This window comes from Hemiscyllium ocellatum, chromosome 21 (assembly GCF_020745735.1).
Source record: "Hemiscyllium ocellatum isolate sHemOce1 chromosome 21, sHemOce1.pat.X.cur, whole genome shotgun sequence".
Lineage (NCBI taxonomy): Eukaryota > Metazoa > Chordata > Chondrichthyes > Orectolobiformes > Hemiscylliidae > Hemiscyllium > Hemiscyllium ocellatum.
Window position 1 is genome coordinate 9791166 of NC_083421.1, and position 8043 is coordinate 9799208.

Sequence of the window (8043 nt, forward strand, 5' to 3'; positions counted from 1 at the left end):
TGAGAGCGCGGAGGGAAGGGGAGGGGAGGGCGAGAGAGGGGAGGGAAGGGAGGTCGAGAGAGAGGAAGGGAGGGGAGGGCGAGAGAGGGTAGGGCCGGGAGGGCGAGAGAGGGGAGGGGAGGGGGGGAGCGAGAGAGGGGAGGGGAGGGGGGGGAGCGAGAGAGTGGAGGGGAGGGGAGGGCGAGAGAGGGGAGGGGAGGGGAGGGCGAGAGAGGGGAGGGGAGGGGAGGGCGAGAGGGGAGGGGATGGGAGGGCGAGAGAGGGGAGGGGAGGGCTGGGAGAGCGAGAGAGGGGAGGGGTGGTGAGGACCAGGAGGGCGAGAGAGGGGAGGGGTGGGGAGGGGAGGGCCGGGAGGGTGAGAGTGGGGAGTGGAGGGCGAGAGAGGGGAGGGGAGGGGAGGGCGAGAGAGGGGAGGGGAGGGGGGGAGTGTGAGAGGAGGGGAAGGAAGGGGAGGGCGAGAGGAAGGGAAGGGAGGGGGAGAGTGTGGTGGGGAGGGCAGGGCAGGATCTTGGTGGACAAATCTCTGGATGTCTGAAGGCGTCAGCACAAGCAGACAGGGTGGGGAAGACACCTGAACTGAGAGCAGGAGGGGGGACCCATATCCTGGTGGGGAGAGTTGCTGGAGCTGCTCGAGAGGATTTAACCTCATCTGGCAGGGGTGTGGGACCCCAAACAGTCGTAAGGTCAGAAAGAAATTTGAGGTTGGTACAGATGTTCAAGAGAGCAATATAAATAGACAAGGCAGGCAAGAACATAGCAGGCAATGAGGGAAAATTGATGAATTAAACTACATTTATTTCAATGCAAAGGGCCGGACAGATAAGGCAGATGAACCCGGAGCACGGATGGGAACATGGGACTGGGATGTTGTAGATATTACAGAAACACAGCTGAGGGAGCGACCGGACCAGCAGCTCAATGTTCCAGGGGACAGATGCTGCAGGAAGGATAGAACAGGAGGCAAAACAGGAGGAGAGCTGGTGGTTTTGATTGGGGGGAAAATCCCAGCAGTATCTAGAGGGAGTATTCATGCAGGATCGCCCAGTTAAGCGATATTGGTGGAACTGAGAAATAGAAATTGGTCATCAGTTTGCTACGGTCGTACTACAGCAATAGGCAATGGGAGATGAAGGAGCAAATATGGCAGGAGATCTCAGATATCTGTTCGAATATTAGGTCTGTAGCAGTCGGAGATTTTAACCTTTCCAGACCTGGACTGGGACTGCCGCAGTGTTGAGCATTTGGATGGGAGGGATTTGTTAAGCCTGTTCCAGAAAGTCCCAGTCATTGCGATGGAAAATTGCGATGGAAAAGGACAGGCCTGGTCCACAAGTTCAAGTTATACAATGGAGCAAGATAGGATTAGACAGGAATTTTTAAAGTAGATATGGGGAGGCTATTTGCAGGTAAAGTGAAGTCTGGCAAGTAGGAATATCTTAAAACCAAGATAAAAGGAGCATTCAGCGCCAGCTCCTGTTAGTGTGCAGCTCAATGCTGACAGAATTAGGAAACACTGGCTGAGTTGAGAGGCTCTGGAGAAGACAAAAGGGGGCACATGTCAGATATAACTGGCTGGCTCAAGGGAATCCCTTCAGGAGCATCAAGGATGTAGAAATACACTTTGGATGGAAATCAGGAATGCAAAAAGGGAACATGAGATAGCTTTGGCAGAGAAAGATAAGGAGAACTGAAAGAGATTCTACAAGTGTATTAAGAGCAAAAGAAGAGCAAGGGACAAAACCAGTATCCTTAATGATCAATGAAGCCAACGATGTGTGGAATTACAAGATGCAAAACAAATATTTCACTTTGGACCTTACTGTGGATAAAGACTGGGGAGCTCAGGGAACTAAACAGTGTTTGTCCTGACTATTATTGGAACACTGTGTGCAATTCTGGTCTCAATGCCACAGAAAGGATATTATGGAACATGAAAGGGTTCAGAAGAAATGAACAAGGATGTTGCCAGGGTTGGAGGGTTTGTGCTTCAGGGAAAAGCCTGAATAAGCTGGGGCTGTTTTCACTTGAAAATGGGAGGCTGAGGAGTTACCTGATAAAGGTGTTTAAAATGATGATGGTCAGCGATAGGGTCAATCGGCAAGGTCTTTTCCCAAGGGCTGGAGGATTCTAAACCAAAAGGGAATAGCTTTAAAGTACAAGGGGAACGTTTCAAAGGGAGCTAAAGGACAACTGGTTCCTGCAGAGTGTATGGAATAAGCTGCCCGAGGAAATAGTGAAGGCTGATAGAAATACATTTAAAAGGCATGTGGATGGGTGAATGAATAGGAAGGGTTTAGAGGGATATTGGCAACGTTCTGGCAAATGTGACTAGATACGTCATGCAGGAGTTGGTCCAAAGGATCTGTTTCCATGCTGTACATCTCTATGAGCCAATGTCTTGAAAAGGAGGTGCTGGAGGTTTTAAAACACAAAGTTAACAAAAAGACATGAGAGGCACGTTGTTACACAGAGGGTGGGTTGTGTTTGAATGAACTTCCAAGGAAGAGGTGAACATGAGGACAATTACAATGTTTAAAAGACACTAGGATTAGTACAGGAATAGGAAAGGTTTGAAGGGATATGATCAAGGAACAGGCAGGTGGGACGAGATCAGTTTTAGAGTATGGTTAGCGTTTACCAAACAGTGCGGTCTGACTCTTTGACTAGGATCATAATGTTATCTCATTAATTAACAAAGGTTGCAAGAGAAAGCCAGGGAACTACAGACTGATGAGCCAGACATCGGGGTGGGTCAGTTGTTGGTAAAAACAGGGTAAAAACAATGACTGCAGATGCTGGAAACCAGATTCTGGATCAGTGGTGCTGGAAGAACACAGCAGTTCAGGCAGCATCCAAAGTGCAGCGAAATCGACGTTTCAGGCAAAATCACTTCATCAGGAATAAAGGCAGAGAGCCTGAGGGTGGGGGTGAGGAGAAAGTAGCATAGAGTACAATAGGTGAGTGGGGAGGGGATGAAGGTGATAGGTGGGGGGAGGTGGAGTGGATAGGTGGAAAAGAAGATAGGCAGGTAGGGCAAGTCATGGGGATGGTGCTGAGCTGGAAGTTTGGAACTGGGGTGAGGTGTGGGGAAGGGAAATGAGGAAACTGTTAAAGTCCACAGTGATGCCCTGGGGTTGAAGTGTTCCGAGGCAGAAGACGAGGCGTTCTTCCTCCAGGCGTCTGGTGGTGAGGGAACGGCGGTGAAGGAGGCCCAGGACCTCCATGTCCTCGGCAAAATGGGAAGGGGAGTAGAAATGTTGGGCCATGGAGCTGTGTGGTTGATTGGTGTGGGTGTCCCGGAGATGTTCCCTAAAGCGCTCTGCTAGGAGATTAAACGTTTCGGGCATAAGCCCTTCTTCAGGAATAAGCCCTTCTTCAGCCCTTCCTGAAGAAGGGCTTATGCCCAAAACGTCGAATCTCCTGTTCCATGGATGCTGCCTGACCTGCTGTGCTTTTCCAGCAACACATTTTCAGCTCTGATCTCCAGCATCTGCAGTCCTCACTTTCTCCTCGTAGATCACAAGGGGTCAGGGAGAGCTAGCCAGCAATGGGCAATACAATGGGATGACAGTGGGAGACAGAGGGTGGTGGGAGAGGGCTGTTGTTTAGATTGCTGACCAGCGGTGTGCTGGAAGGATTGGTGCTGGGACCACTGTCGTGCACCATTTACGTAAACAATTTCAGTGAAAATATAGGAGTCCCGATTAGTATGTTTGCGAATACCAATAGTGGAAGAATGGGCAGGGAATATAGTTATTGAAGGGGATGTTAATCAACTGGGCCAGTGGGCTAAGGAATGGAAGATGGAGATGCATTCAGGTGTTGGATTTAGTTCAGACAAACCACGGAGGACTAATACAGTTAATGGTCGGGTCCTGGACAGAGAGAGCCCAAGGGGTGCAGTTACATTGTTTCTTGGACTGGCATCACAGGGGGACAGGGTGGGGAAAGCGGCATTTGGGCACACATCTTCATTGGTCAGAGCACTGAGTACATGAGTTGGAGATATTGGTAACACTGTCGTCAATATTTCTCCTTGGCAGAGGAGGTCACGGGGTGACGTTATAAAAGTTTATGAAACCATGTAGGGACTAAGTAAAGTGAACAGCCAAGGGTAGGTGAGTCCAAAGCTAGAGGCATAAACGTGAGGTAAGAGAGCAAGGATTTAAAGAGGGAGCTGGGGGGCAACATTATCCACAGAGGATGGTGCATAGACGGAATGGACTGCCAGAGGGAATGGTAGAAGCAAGTACAATTACAACATGGAAAAGACACTTGGGCAGGTACATGGAGAGGAGAAGGTTTGAAGGGATATGGGCCAAACTCAGGTAAATGCGACTCATTCCATTTGGGAAACCTCAGCCGAAGAGTCATGCCGCACAGAAACAGACCCTATGTCTCCAGTTATTGGAGGAGGAGACTATCGAGACAAGGCATGTTGTAGAGACTGAATCAAGTTACAGCGATATGGATGGTCATCTGGACTGGAGGTTTCAAATATGTGAAGTAATTAGTGAGGAGATGACCGAGATAGGAACTGTTATAGGAATTAGAATGATTGAAGACACTGGTCCAAAAGACAAGCCATAGATACATTGTTGGAAAAAGAATAGGGAACAGAAAGATCCCAGGCAGCATTACCATCCTCTCATTGCAGGCCTGCTTTCCCCTGAATTGTCCTGGTGCTCACCAAGACAGCACATGCCTGGATTGAAAAATGGGAACTCCCGATACTGTCTCAGTACAACAAAACTTAAAGTAAAGGTGGTGATTGCGCCTTCAGTGTGTCTGTACTGTGCTCTGCCTTCAGCACTACATCTATGTCATGTCCTGTTAGCTGATGTTTGGAGCTCTCTCATTGCTTTCTGCTCTGCACACTGGAATGATCTCACCTGGCAGCAGGATTTATTGAAGGCTCCTGACCGTTATCTCTCTGGCTGACCAACCATCTTCCCAACCAGCAGTTGTCAAGTCTATTGAGTGCGGAACTCCCTGGGTACCTGTAGAAGACACAGAAACAGGCAGAATGGGAAATTAGACTGATACTGTGAGGGTTACACATGTAGAATGGCACTGAGCCCTCAGAGATCTGGAAAATTCCAGTCTCCATTCCTGGTCTGTGTTTCCTAATCTCTTTGGAGAATTCTGTTGGCTCAGGATCTGGAGTAGCTGCAAGAGAGAGAGACGCTGACAGGGGCAGCAATTAGACCCACACAGGGAGGGATACCACATGGAGAGAGACTGAGTCACATCACCAGAGAACAGGATCAAACAATTGTGCAGGAACAAAGGGTTTCAATTCATGCTACAATGGGATGCGCAACCTCTGAGCAGACGAAGTGATGGTCTAATGCCATTATTGTGAGGCAATTTATCCAGAAATCTTCGAGTAAAAAATGAGGTCTGCAGATGCTGGAGATCACAGCTGAAAATGTGTTGCTGGTTAAAGCACAGCAGGTTAGGCAGCATCTCAGGAATAGGGAATTCGACGTTTCGAGCATAAGCCCTTCATCAGGAATGAGAGAGAGTAGCCAAGCAGGCTAAGATAAAAGGTAGGGAGGAGGGACTTGGGGTAACCCTAACCCTATCCAGAAACCATTGCACTGAATTAATGTGAATTGAACTCTTCAAAAAAGATGCAATTAAAAACCTGTAAATGAGTATTAAACAATTGCTGACGTTAAGAGAAATCCATCGGGTGCATCCCTGTCTTTAGTGAAGTAATCTAAGGTGGGACTGGGATATCACAGGTATTACAGAACAACAGCTGAGGGAGGGACAGGACAGGCAGTTCAGTGTCCCAGGGGACAGATGCTGCAGGAAGGACAGAAGGGGAGCTGAGAGAGGAGGAGAGCTGCTGGTTCTGATTGGGTGAAACATCACAGCAGGACTGAGAGAGGAGATTCCTGCGGGACCGCCCAGTGACGCTGTGTTCATGGAATTCATCAATAACAATGGGTCTTCCCTTTCCTCTGATTGGTCTACAGGCCCCGAAGCCCCGCCCTCCTGCACCTTGACCTTCTCAAAATGGCGGCGCTTAGGCCCGCGCTCCCTCTTCCCTCAAACAAATGGCGGCCGTGACCCTGGGACGCTTCCCTGATCAGAGACCGCCACCTCCTTCCCGGGCCTGGAGGGGCTTTGTCGGTTTTTTTTAACCATTATCGGGGACTTGTGAATTCTCTCCGCTCCTTTCTCCCAGCGAGGCTCCCACACACCGGCTCCAAGCGCCGCTCTCTGAAGCCGATCGCAGCCGCTGCCGGAGAAAGCAGCTCCATGTCTCTCTCCCTGTCCTGATCAATGTGACACTGCGCATGCGTATGAGGTTATCAGTGAGTTTATAGAGAATATTCACAACTGCACGGAATCATGGGTGAATCATGCGGGTCGTTAGCTGTCTTCCTGTTTGTCCTATGTAGTGTTTTGTGCAGTCCTTGCATGGGATTTTGTACACTACATTGGTTTTGCTCATGCTAGGTATCGGTTCCTTTGTCCCGGTGAGTTGTTGTCTGAGAGTGGCTGTTGGTTAGTGTGCCGTTATGAGTCCTAGTGGTCGCAGTAGTCTGGCTGTCAGTTCAGAAATGTTCTTGATATATGGTAGTGTGGCTAGTCCTTTGGGTTGCGGCATGTCCTCGTTCCGTTGTCATTCCCTTAGGCATCTGTTGATGAAATTACGCGGGTATCTGTTTTTGGCGAATGCAAGGACTGCACAAAACATTACATAGGACAAACAGGAAGACAGCTAACGATCCACATCCATGAACACCAACTAGCCACGAAACGACATGACCAGTTATCCTTAGTAGCCACAATGCAGATGACAAGCAGCATGAAATTGACTGGGACAACACTACTATTATAGGACAGGCCAAACAGAGAACAGCCAGGGAATTCCTAGAGACATAGCACTCATCCACAGATTCAATCAATAAGCACATCGACCTGCACACAATATACCGACCACTGCAGCGGACATCTGGAACTGACAACTGGAAGCGGCAGATTCAAACCACTACAAATGCCGGAGGAAAGATCACAGAAGCGCTTCACAGGAGGCTCCCAAGCACTGAGGATGTCACCTAGACAGGGGACGAAACGTCTGCAACACAAATTCCCAGCTCAGTGAACAGAACCACAACATCTGTTCCTTAAGCCAGTTCCACATTTTCATTGTCTCCATCCCCTGCATTTTGCTACTCCATTCTCTGCATCCTAATTCCTGCCTAATTGCATTATAATTGTCCTTGCCCCATTGATAACTCTTGCCCTGTGGCATGTACCTGTACCTTTCCATCGCTAAACTAAAAGTATCTGAATTATGGTCACTTCTCCAAATTGGTCACCTAAAACTATATCAAACACCTGATCTGGTTCATTACCAAGCACCAGATCCAATGTGGCCTCCCCTCTTGTTGGCCCTTCGACATACTGTGTCAGGATACCCTCCTGTACACACTGGTCAAAAACTGATCCATCCGACGTACTGGAGTTATAGCATTCCCAGTCAATGTTGGGGAAGCTAAAGTCCCCCAAAATGACCACCCTGGTACTTTTGCTCTTACCCAGAATAATTTTGCTAATCCTCTCTTCCACTTCCCCGGAACTCTGTGGAGGCCTATAAAAAGCTCCAAGCAATGTGACCTCTCCTCTCCTGATTCTAACCTCAGCCCACACTACCTCAGGAGATGCGTCCTCATCAAAAGTTCTCTCATCCCCGTTATACTATCCTTGACTAACATGACATGCATGGACCCATTGCAGTGCCTCAAACTCCATGAGGCAGCCATACTCTCTCTGACAGACAGACTCAGTCTGGAACCTCCTCTGTCCTTAAGACCTTATACACTGCTTGCACTCCTCCGTTTCCCCTTTGCATGTTCCCTTTCCAACCCACCCCACCTGCATCACTCCACAATTGGAGATGTCAAGGGCAGCAATCTGTCAAATAGCCTTTTCTATCCTCCTTTAAGATTTTTTAGATCATTCTCCTTAATCAATGTTTTGATCATCCATGAAGCACCTTAGGAGATTTGCCATTGTGAAAGA

The 8043-nt window shown here is 48.8% G+C and overlaps 1 long non-coding RNA gene across 1 annotated transcript in view; it reads right to left on the minus strand.

The window, feature by feature from the left end:
- LOC132825990 (uncharacterized) overlaps positions 1 to 6291 on the minus strand; it is a 14649-nt gene extending 8358 nt beyond the window's left edge. Inside the window, exons 1-2 of the long non-coding RNA XR_009645842.1 lie at positions 6216 to 6291; positions 4893 to 5000 (exon numbers count right to left, since the gene is read on the minus strand). This is a non-coding gene — a long non-coding RNA (uncharacterized LOC132825990). The remainder of the gene's footprint in view (positions 1 to 4892; positions 5001 to 6215) is intronic.
- Between the last annotated feature and the right edge of the window lie 1752 nt (positions 6292 to 8043).